Source organism: Scyliorhinus torazame, chromosome 4 (genome assembly GCF_047496885.1).
Source record: "Scyliorhinus torazame isolate Kashiwa2021f chromosome 4, sScyTor2.1, whole genome shotgun sequence".
Taxonomy (NCBI): domain Eukaryota; kingdom Metazoa; phylum Chordata; class Chondrichthyes; order Carcharhiniformes; family Scyliorhinidae; genus Scyliorhinus; species Scyliorhinus torazame.
In genome coordinates, this window is record NC_092710.1 from 12,196,805 (window position 1) to 12,209,032 (window position 12,228).

Below are 12,228 nucleotides of genomic sequence, written 5' to 3' on the forward strand. Positions count from 1 at the left end.
GGACAAGGTGGGAATGGGAATTAGAGAGAGAGAAGGTGGGAATGGGGATTAGAGAGAGAGACTGTGGGATTCGGGATTAAAGAGAGAGAAGGTGGGAATGGGGATTAGAGAGAGAGAAGGTGGGAATGGGGATTAGAGAGAGAGAAGGTGGGATTGAGGATTAAAGAGACAGAAGGTGGGAATGGTGATTAAAGAGAGAGAAGGTGGGAATGGGGATTAAATAGAGGGAAGTGGGAATGGGGTTAAAGAGGGAGAGGTTGGAATGGGGATTAAAGAAAGAGAAGGTGGGAATGGGGATTAGAAAGAGGGAGGGTGGGAATGGGGATTAGAGAGAGAAGGTGAGAATGGGGATTAGAGTGGGAGAAGCTGGGAAAGGGGATTAAAGAGACAGAACGTGGGAATGGGGATTAGAGAGCGGGAAGGTGGGAATGGGGATTAAAGAGACAGAAAGTGGGAATGGGGATTAGAGAGGGAGAATGTGGTAATGGGGATTAGAGAGAGGGAAGGTGGGATTGGGGAATAGAGAGAGGGAAGGTGGGAATGGGGATTAGAGAGGGAGAATGTGGGAATGGGGATTAGAGAGAGGGAAGGTGGGAAAGGGGATTAAAGAGGGAGAAGGTGGGAATGAGGATTAGAGAGAGGAAGGTGGGAATGGGGATTAGAGAGGGAGAAGGTGGGAATGGGGATTAAAGAGACAGAAGCTGGGAATGGGGATTAGAGAGAGGGAAGGTGGGAATGGGGATTAGTGAGGGAGAAGGTGGGAATGGGCATTAGAGAGGGGGAAGATGGGAATGGGGATTAAAGAGAGGGAAGGTGGGAATGGGGATTAGAGAGGGAGAAGGTGGGAATGGGGATTAGAGAGAGGGAAGGTGGGAATGGGGATTAGATAGATTAAGGTGGGAATGAGGATTAGAGAGAGGGAACGTGGGAAAGGGGATTAGAGAGGGAGAATGTGGGAAAGGGGATTAAAGAGGGAGAAGGTGGGAATGGGGATTAGAGAGGGAGAATGTGGGAATGGGGATTAGAGCGGGAGAAGGTGGGAAAGGGGATTAAAGAGGGAGAAAGTGGGAATGGTGATTAGAGAGGGAGAATGTGGGAAAGGGGATTAAAGAGACAGAAGGTGGGAATGGGGATTAGAAAGAGGGAGGGTGGGAATGGGGATTAGAGTGAGAAGGTGAGAATGGGGATTAGAGTGGGAGAAGGTGGGAAAGGGGATTAAAGAGGGAGATGGTGGGATTGTGGATTAGAGCGAGGAAGGTGGGAATGGGGATTATAGAGGGAGAAGGTGGGAATGGGGATCAAAGAGACAGAAGGTGGGAATGGGGATTAGAGGGGGAGAAAGTGGGAAAGGGGATTAAAGAGGGAGCACATGGGAATGGGGATTAGAGAGGGAGAATGTGGAAAGGGGATTAAAGAGGGAGAAGGTGGGAATGGGGATTAGAGAGGGAGACGGTGGGAATGGGGGTTAAAGAGAGGGAAGGTGGGAATGGGGATTAGAGAGAGCGAAGGTGGGAATGGGGATTAGAGAGGGAGAAGGCGGGAATGGGGATTAGAGAGGGAGAAGGTGGGAAAGGGGATTAAAGAGGGAGAAGGTGGGAAAGGGGATTAAAGAGCGAGAAGATGGGAATGGTGATTAGAGAGGGAGAAGGTGGGAATGTGGATTAAAGAGACAGAAGATGGGATTGGGGATTTGAGAGAAAGAAGGTGGGAATGTGGATTAGAGAGGGAGAAGGTGGGAACGGGGATTAAATAGGGAGAAGGTGGGAAAGGTGATTAAAGAGCGAGATGGGAATGGTGATTAGAGAGGGAGAAGGTGGGAATGTGGATTAAAGAGACAGAAGATGGGAATGGGGATTTGAGAGAGAGAAGGTGGGAATGGGGATTAGAGAGGGACAAGGTGGGAATGGGAATTAGAGAGAGAGAAGGTGGGAATGGGGATTAGAGAGAGAGAAGGTGGGAATGGGGATTAGAGAGAGAGAAGGTGGGATTGAGGATTAAAGAGAGAGAAGGTGGGAATGGTGATTAAAGAGAGAGAAGGTGGGAATGGGGATTAAATAGAGGGAAGTGGGAATGGGGTTAAAGAGGGAGAGGTTGGAATGGGGATTAAAGAAAGAGAAGGTGGGAATGGGGATTAGAAAGAGGGAGGGTGGGAATGGGGATTAGAGAGAGAAGGTGAGAATGGGGATTAGAGTGGGAGAAGCTGGGAAAGGGGATTAAAGAGACAGAACGTGGGAATGGGGATTAGAGAGCGGGAAGGTGGGAATGGGGATTAAAGAGACAGAAAGTGGGAATGGGGATTAGAGAGGGAGAATGTGGTAATGGGGATTAGAGAGAGGGAAGGTGGGATTGGGGAATAGAGAGAGGGAAGGTGGGAATGGGGATTAGAGAGGGAGAATGTGGGAATGGGGTTTAGAGAGAGGGAAGGTGGGAAAGGGGATTAAAGAGGGAGAAGGTGGGAATGAGGATTAGAGAGAGGAAGGTGGGAATGGGGATTAGAGAGGGAGAAGGTGGGAATGGGGATTAAAGAGTGAGAAGGTGGGAATGGCGATTAGAGAGAGAGAAGGTGGGAATGGGGATTAAAGAGACGGAAGCTGGGAATCGGGATTAGAGAGAGGGAAGGTGGGAATGGGGATTAGTGAGGGAGAAGGTGGGAATAGGCATTAGAGAGGGGGAAGGTGGGAATGGGGATTAAAGAGAGGGAAGGTGGGAATGGGGATTAGAGAGGGAGAAGGTGGGAATGGGGATTAGAGAGAGGGAAGGTGGGAATGGGGATTAGAGAGATAAAGGTGGGAATGGGGATTAGAAAGTGGGAGGGTGGGAATGGGGATTAGAGAGAGAAGGTGAGAATGGGGATTAGAGTGGGAGAAGGTGGGAAAGGGGATTAAAGAGACAGAACGTGGGAATTAGGATTAGAGAGAGGGAAGGTGGGAATGGGGATTAAAGAGACAGAAGGTGGGAATGGGGATTAGAGAGGGAGAATGTGGTAATGGGGATTAGAGAGAGGGAAGGTGGGATTGTGGATTAGAGAGAGGGAAGGTGGGAATGGGGATTAGAGAGGGAGAATGTGGGAATGGGCATTAGAGAGGGGTAAGGTGGGAATGGGGATTAAAGAGAGGGAAGGTGGGAATGGGGATTAGAGAGGGAGAAGGTGGGAATGGGGATTAGAGAGAGGGAAGGTGGGAATGGGGATTAGAGAGATAAAGGTGGGAATGGGGATTAGAGAGAGGGAACGTGGGAATGGGGATTAGAGAGGGAGAATGTGGGAAAGGGGATTAGAGAGGGAGAATGTGGGAAAGGGGATTAAAGAGACAGAAGGTGAATATGGGGATTTGAAAGTGGGAGGGTGGGAATGGGGATTAGAGAGAGAAGGTGAGAATGGGGATTAGAGTGGGAGAAGGTGGGAAAGGGGATTAAAGAGACAGAACGTGGGAATTAGGATTAGAGAGAGGGAAGGTGGGAATGGGGATTAAAGAGACAGAAGGTGGGAATGGGCATTAGAGAGGGAGAATGTGGTAATGGGGATTAGAGAGAGGGAAGGTGGGATTGTGGATTAGAGAGAGGGAAGGTGGGAATGGGGATTAGAGAGGGAGAATGTGGGAATGGGGATTAGAGAGAGGGAAGGTGGGATTGTGGATTAGAGAGAGGGAAGGTGGGAATGGGGATTAGAGAGGGAGAAGGTGGGAAAGGGGATGAAAGAGGGAGAACGTGGGAATGGGGATTAGAGAGGGAGAATGTGGGAAAGGGGATTAAAGAGACAGAAGGTGAATATGGGGATTAGAAAGTGGGAGGGTGGGAATGGGGATTAGAGAGAGAAGGTGAGAATGGGGATTAGAGTGGGAGAAGGTGGGAAAGGGGATTAAAGAGACAGAACGTGGGAATTAGGATTAGAGAGAGGGAAGGTGGGAATGGGGATTAAAGAAACAGAAGGTGGGAATGGGGATTAGAGAGGATGAATGTGGTAATGGGGATTAGAGAGAGGGAAGGTGGGATTGTGGATTAGAGAGAGGGAAGGTGGGAATGGGGATTAGAGAGGGAGAATGTGGGAATGGGGATTAGAGAGAGGGAAGGTGGGAAAGGGGATTAAAGAGGGAGAAGGTGGGAATGAGGATTAGAGAGAGGAAGGTGGGAATGGGGATTAGAGAGGGAGAAGGTGGGAATGGGGATTAAAGAGGGAGAAGGTGGGAATGGCGATTAGAGAGAGAGAAGGTGGGAATGGGGATTAAAGAGACAGAAGCTGGGAATGGCGATTAGAGAGACGGAAGGTCGGAATGGGGATTAGTGAGGGAGAAGGTGGGAATGGGCATTAGAGAGGGAGAAGGTGGGAACGGGGATTAAAGAGACAGAAGATGGGAATGGGGATTTGAGAGAGAGAAGGTGGGAATGGGGATTAGAGAGGGACAAGGTGGGAATGGGAATTAGAGAGAGAGAAGGTGGGAATGGGGATTAGAGAGAGAGACTGTGGGATTCGGGATTAAAGAGAGAGAAGGTGGGAATGGGGATTAGAGAGAGAGAAGGTGGGAATGGGGATTAGAGAGAGAGAAGGTGGGATTGAGGATTAAAGAGAGAGAAGGTGGGAATGGTGATTAAAGAGAGAGAAGGTGGGAATGGGGATTAAATAGAGGGAAGTGGGAATGGGGTTAAAGAGGGAGAGGTTGGAATGGGGATTAAAGAAAGAGAAGGTGGGAATGGGGATTAGAAAGAGGGAGGGTGGGAATGGGGATTAGAGAGAGAAGGTGAGAATGGGGATTAGAGTGGGAGAAGCTGGGAAAGGGGATTAAAGAGACAGAACGTGGGAATGGGGATTAGAGAGCGGGAAGGTGGGAAAGGTGATTAAAGAGCGAGATGGGAATGGTGATTAGAGAGGGAGAAGGTGGGAATGTGGATTAAAGAGACAGAAGATGGGAATGGGGATTTGAGAGAGAGAAGGTGGGAATGGGGATTAGAGAGGGACAAGGTGGGAATGGGAATTAGAGAGAGAGAAGGTGGGAATGGGGATTAGAGAGAGAGACTGTGGGATTCGGGATTAAAGAGAGAGAAGGTGGGAATGGGGATTAGAGAGAGAGAAGGTGGGAATGGGGATTAGAGAGAGAGAAGGTGGGATTGAGGATTAAAGAGAGAGAAGGTGGGAATGGTGATTAAAGAGAGAGAAGGTGGGAATGGGGATTAAATAGAGGGAAGTGCGAATGGGGTTAAAGAGGGAGAGGTTGGAATGGGGATTAAAGAAAGAGAAGGTGGGAATGGGGATTAGAAAGAGGGAGGGTGGGAATGGGGATTAGAGAGAGAAGGTGAGAATGGGGATTAGAGTGGGAGAAGCTGGGAAAGGGGATTAAAGAGACAGAACGTGGGAATGGGGATTAGAGAGCGGGAAGGTGGGAATGGGGATTAAAGAGACAGAAAGTGGGAATGGGGATTAGAGAGGGAGAATGTGGTAATGGGGATTAGAGAGAGGGAAGGTGGGATTGGGGAATAGAGAGAGGGAAGGTGGGAATGGGGATTAGAGAGGGAGAATGTGGGAATGGGGATAAGAGAGAGGGAAGGTGGGAAAGGGGATTAAAGAGGGAGAAGGTGGGAATGAGGATTAGAGAGAGGAAGGTGGGAATGGGGATTAGAGAGGGAGAAGGTGGGAATGGGGATTAAAGAGTGAGAAGGTGGGAATGGCGATTAGAGAGAGAGAAGGTGGGAATGGGGATTAAAGAGACAGAAGCTGGGAATCGGGATTAGAGAGAGGGAAGGTGGGAATGGGGATTAGTGAGGGAGAAGGTGGGAATGGGCATTAGAGAGGGGGAAGGTGGGAATGGGGATTAAAGAGAGGGAAGGTGGGAATGGGGATTAGAGAGGGAGAAGGTGGGAATGGGGATTAGAGAGAGGGAAGGTGGGAATGGGGATTAGAGAGATAAAGGTGGGAATGGGGATTAGAGAGAGGGAACGTGGGAATGGGGATTAGAGAGGGAGAATGTGGGAAAGGGGATTAAAGAGGGAGAAGGTGGGAAAGGGGATTAAAGAGGGAGAACGTGGGAATGGGGATTAGAGAGGGAGAATGTGGGAATGGGGATTAAAGAGACAGAAGGTGAATATGGGGATTAGAAAGTGGGAGGGTGGGAATGGGGATTAGAGAGAGAAGGTGAGAATGGGGATTAGAGTGGGAGAAGGTGGGAAAGGGGATTAAAGAGACAGAACGTGGGAATTAGGATTAGAGAGAGGGAAGGTGGGAATGGGGATTAAAGAGGCAGAAGGTGGGAATGGGGATTAGAGAGGGAGAATGTGGTAATGGGGATTAGAGAGAGGGAAGGTGGGAATGGGGATTAGAGAGGGAGAAGGTGGGAAAGGGGATTAAAGAGGGAGAACGTGGGAATGGGGATTAGAGAGGGAGAATGTGGGAAAGGGGATTAAAGAGACAGAAGGTGAATATGGGGATTAGAAAGTGGGAGGGTGGGAATGGGGATTAGAGAGAGAAGGTGAGAATGGGGATTAGAGTGGGAGAAGGTGGGAAAGGGGATTAAAGAGACAGAACGTGGGAATTAGGATTAGAGAGAGGGAAGGTGGGAATGGGGATTAAAGAGACAGAGGGTAGGAATGGGGATTAGAGAGGGAGAATGTGGTAATGGGGATTAGAGAGAGGGAAGGTGGGAGTGTGGATTAGAGAGAGGGAAGGTGGGAATGGGGATTAGAGAGGGAGAATGTGGGAATGGGGATTAGAGAGAGGGAAGGTGGGAAAGGGGATTAAAGAGGGAGAAGGTGGGAATGAGGATTAGAGAGAGGAAGGTGGGAATGGGGATTAGAGAGGGAGAAGGTGGGAATGGGGATTAAAGAGGGAGAAGGTGGGAATGGCGATTAGAGAGAGAGAAGGTGGGAATGGGGATTAAAGAGACAGAAGCTGGGAATGGCGATTAGAGAGACGGAAGGTCGGAATGGGGATTAGTGAGGGAGAAGGTGGGAATGGGCATTAGAGAGGGAGAAGGTGGGAACGGGGATTAAATAGGGAGAAGGTGGGAAAGGTGATTAAAGAGCGAGATGGGAATGGTGATTAGAGAGGGAGAAGGTGGGAATGTGGATTAAAGAGACAGAAGATGGGAATGGGGATTTGAGAGAGAGAAGGTGGGAATGGGGATTAGAGAGGGACAAGGTGGGAATGGGAATTAGAGAGAGAGAAAGTGGGAATGGGGATTAGAGAGAGAGACTGTGGGATTCGGGATTAAGGAGAGAGAAGGTGGGAATGGGGATTAGAGAGAGAGAAGGTGGGAATGGGGATTAGAGAGAGAGAAGGTGGGATTGAGGATTAAAGAGAGAGAAGGTGGGAATGGTGATTAAAGAGAGAGAAGGTGGGAATGGGGATTAAATAGAGGGAAGTGGGAATGGGGTTAAAGAGGGAGAGGTTGGAATGGGGATTAAAGAAAGAGAAGGTGGGAATGGGGATTAGAAAGAGGGAGGGTGGGAATGGGGATTAGAGAGAGAAGGTGAGAATGGGGATTAGAGTGGGAGAAGCTGGGAAAGGGGATTAAAGAGACAGAACGTGGGAATGGGGATTAGAGAGCGGGAAGGTGGGAATGGGGATTAAAGAGACAGAAAGTGGGAATGGGGATTAGAGAGGGAGAATGTGGTAATGGGGATTAGAGAGAGGGAAGGTGGGATTGGGGAATAGAGAGAGGGAAGGTGGGAATGGGGATTAGAGAGGGAGAATGTGGGAATGGGGATTAGAGAGAGGGAAGGTGGGAAAGGGGATTAAAGAGGGAGAAGGTGGGAATGAGGATTAGAGAGAGGAAGGTGGGAATGGGGATTAGAGAGGGAGAAGGTGGGAATGGGGATTAAAGAGTGAGAAGGTGGGAATGGCGATTAGAGAGAGAGAAGGTGGGAATGGGGATTAAAGAGACAGAAGCTGGGAATCGGGATTAGAGAGAGGGAAGGTGGGAATGGGGATTAGTGAGGGAGAAGGTGGGAATGGGCATTAGAGAGGGGGAAGGTGGGAATGGGGATTAAAGAGAGGGAAGGTGGGAATGGGGATTAGAGAGGGAGAAGGTGGGAATGGGGATTAGAGAGAGGGAAGGTGGGAATGGGGATTAGAGAGATAAAGGTGGGAATGGGGATTAGAGAGAGGGAACGTGGGAATGGGGATTAGAGAGGGAGAATGTGGGAAAGGGGATTAAAGAGGGAGAAGGTGGGAAAGGGGATTAAAGAGGGAGAACGTGGGAATGGGGATTAGAGAGGGAGAATGTGGGAATGGGGATTAAAGAGACAGAAGGTGAATATGGGGATTAGAAAGTGGGAGGGTGGGAATGGGGATTAGAGAGAGAAGGTGAGAATGGGGATTAGAGTGGGAGAAGGTGGGAAAGGGGATTAAAGAGACAGAACGTGGGAATTAGGATTAGAGAGAGGGAAGGTGGGAATGGGGATTAAAGAGACAGAAGGTGGGAATGGGGATTAGAGAGGGAGAATGTGGTAATGGGGATTAGAGAGAGGGAAGGTGGGATTGTGGATTAGAGAGAGGGAAGGTGGGAATGGGGATTAGAGAGGGAGAATGTGGGAATGGGGATTAGAGAGAGGGAAGGTGGGAAAGGGGATTAAAGAGGGAGAAGGTGGGAATGAGGATTAGAGAGAGGAAGGTGGGAATGGGGATTAGAGAGGGAGAAGGTGGGAATGGGGATTAAAGAGTGAGAAGGTGGGAATGGCGATTAGAGAGAGAGAAGGTCGGAATGGGGATTAAAGAGACAGAAGCTGGGAATCGGGATTAGAGAGAGGGAAGGTGGGAATGGGGATTAGTGAGGGAGAAGGTGGGAATGGGCATTAGAGAGGGGGAAGGTAGGAATGGGGATTAAAGAGAGGGAAGGTGGGAATGGGGATTAGAGAGGGAGAAGGTGGGAATGGGGATCAGAGAGAGGGAAGGTGGGAATGGGGATTAGAGAGATAAAGGTGGGAATGGGGATTAGAGAGAGGGAACGTGGGAATGGGGATTAGAGAGGGAGAATGTGGGAAAGGGGATTAGAGAGGGAGAATGTGGGAAAGGGGATTAAAGAGACAGAAGGTGAATATGGGGATTTGAAAGTGGGAGGGTGGGAATGGGGATTAGAGAGAGAAGGTGAGAATGGGGATTAGAGTGGGAGAAGGTGGGAAAGGGGATTAAAGAGACAGAACGTGGGAATTAGGATTAGAGAGAGGGAAGGTGGGAATGGGGATTAAAGAGACAGAAGGTGGGATTGGGGATTAGAGAGGGAGAATGTGGTAATGGGGATTAGAGAGAGGGAAGGTGGGATTGTGGATTAGAGAGAGGGAAGGTGGGAATGGGGATTAGAGAGGGAGAATGTGGGAATGGGGATTAGAGAGAGGGAAGGTGGGATTGTGGATTAGAGAGAGGGAAGGTGGGAATGGGGATTAGAGAGGGAGAAGGTGGGAAAGGGGATTAAAGAGGGAGAACGTGGGAATGGGGATTAGAGAGGGAGAATGTGGGAAAGGGGATTAAAGAGACAGAAGGTGAATATGGGGATTAGAAAGTGGGAGGGTGGGAATGGGGATTAGAGAGAGAAGGTGAGAATGGGGATTAGAGTGGGAGAAGGTGGGAAAGGGGATTAAAGAGACAGAACGTGGGAATTAGGATTAGAGAGAGGGAAGGTGGGAATGGGGATTAAAGAGACAGAAGGTGGGAATGGGGATTAGAGAGGGAGAATGTGGTAATGGGGATTAGAGAGAGGGAAGGTGGGATTGTGGATTAGAGAGAGGGAAGGTGGGAATGGCGATTAGAGAGAGAGAAGGTGGGAATGGGGATTAAAGAGACAGAAGCTGGGAATGGCGATTAGAGAGACGGAAGGTCGGAATGGGGATTAGTGAGGGAGAAGGTGGGAATGGGCATTAGAGAGGGAGAAGGTGGGAACGGGGATTAAATAGGGAGAAGGTGGGAAAGGTGATTAAAGAGCGAGATGGGAATGGTGATTAGAGAGGGAGAAGGTGGGAATGTGGATTAAAGAGACAGAAGATGGGAATGGGGATTTGACAGAGAGAAGGTGGGAATGGGGATTAGAGAGGGACAAGGTGGGAATGGGAATTAGAGAGAGAGAAGGTGGGAATGGGGATTAGAGAGAGAGACTGTGGGATTCGGGATTAAAGAGAGAGAAGGTGGGAATGGGGATTAGAGAGAGAGAAGGTGGGAATGGGGATTAGAGAGAGAGAAGGTGGGATTGAGGATTAAAGAGAGAGAAGGTGGGAATGGTGATTAAAGAGAGAGAAGGTGGGAATGGGGATTAAATAGAGGGAAGTGGGAATGGGGTTAAAGAGGGAGAGGTTGGAATGGGGTTTAAAGAAAGAGAAGGTGGGAATGGGGATTAGAAAGAGGGAGGGTGGGAATGGGGATTAGAGAGAGAAGGTGAGAATGGGGATTAGAGTGGGAGAAGCTGGGAAAGGGGATTAAAGAGACAGAACGTGGGAATGGGGATTAGAGAGCGGGAAGGTGGGAATGGGGATTAAAGAGACAGAAAGTGGGAATGGGGATTAGAGAGGGAGAATGTGGTAATGGGGATTAGAGAGAGGGAAGGTGGAATTGGGGAATAGAGAGAGGGAAGGTGGGAATGGGGATTAGAGAGGGAGAATGTGGGAATGGGGATTAGAGAGAGGGAAGGTGGGAAAGGGGATTAAAGAGGGAGAAGGTGGGAATGAGGATTAGAGAGAGGAAGGTGGGAATGGGGATTAGAGAGGGAGAAGGTGGGAATGGGGATTAAAGAGTGAGAAGGTGGGAATGGCGATTAGAGAGAGAGAAGGTGGGAATGGGGATTAAAGAGACAGAAGCTGGGAATCGGGATTAGAGAGAGGGAAGGTGGGAATGGGGATTAGTGAGGGAGAAGGTGGGAATGGGCATTAGAGAGGGGGAAGGTGGGAATGGGGATTAAAGAGAGGGAAGGTGGGAATGGGGATTAGAGAGGGAGAAGGTGGGAATGGGGATTAGAGAGAGGGAAGGTGGGAATGGGGATTAGAGAGATAAAGGTGGGAATGGGGATTAGAGAGAGGGAACGTGGGAATGGGGATTAGAGAGGGATAATGTGGGAAAGGGGATTAAAGAGGGAGAAGGTGGGAAAGGGGATTAAAGAGGGAGAACGTGGGAATGGGGATTAGAGAGGGAGAATGTGGGAATGGGGATTAAAGAGACAGAAGGTGAATATGGGGATTAGAAAGTGGGAGGGTGGGAATGGGGATTAGAGAGAGAAGGTGAGAATGGGGATTAGAGTGGGAGAAGGTGGGAAAGGGGATTAAAGAGACAGAACGTGGGAATTAGGATTAGAGAGAGGGAAGGTGGGAATGGGGATTAAAGAGACAGAAGGTGGGAATGGGGATTAGAGAGTGAGAATGTGGTAATGGGGATTAGAGAGAGGGAAGGTGGGATTGTGGATTAGAGAGAGGGAAGGTGGGAATGGGGATTAGAGAGGGAGAATGTGGGAATGGGGATTAGAGAGAGGGAAGGTGGGAAAGGGGATTAAAGAGGGAGAAGTTGGGAATGAGGATTAGAGAGAGGAAGGTGGGAATGGGGATTAGAGAGGGAGAAGGTGGGAATGGGGTTTAAAGAGTGAGAAGGTGGGAATGGCGATTAGAGAGAGAGAAGGTGGGAATGGGGATTAAAGAGACAGAAGCTGGGAATCGGGATTAGAGAGAGGGAAGGTGGGAATGGGGATTAGTGAGGGAGAAGGTGGGAATGGGCATTAGAGAGGGGGAAGGTGGGAATGGGGATTAAAGAGAGGGAAGGTGGGAATGGGGATTAGAGAGGGAGAAGGTGGGAATGGGGATTGGAGAGAGGGAAGGTGGGAATGGGGATTAGAGAGATAAAGGTGGGAATGGGGATTAGAGAGAGGGAACGTGGGAATGGGGATTAGAAAGGGAGAATGTGGGAAAGGGGATTAGAGAGGGAGAATGTGGGAAAGGGGATTAAAGAGACAGAAGGTGAATATGGGGATTTGAAAGTGGGAGGGTGGGAATGGGGATTAGAGAGAGAAGGTGAGAATGGGGATTAGAGTGGGAGAAGGTGGGAAATGGGATTAAAGAGACAGAACGTGGGAATTAGGATTAGAGAGAGGGAAGGTGGGAATGGGGATTAAAGAGACAGAAGGTGGGAATGGGGATTAGAGAGGGAGAATGTGGTAATGGGGATTAGAGAGAGGGAAGGTGGGATTGTGGATTAGAGAGAGGGAAGGTGGGAATGGGGATTAGAGAGGGAGAATGTGGGAATGGGGATTAGAGAGAGGGAAGGTGGGGTTGTGG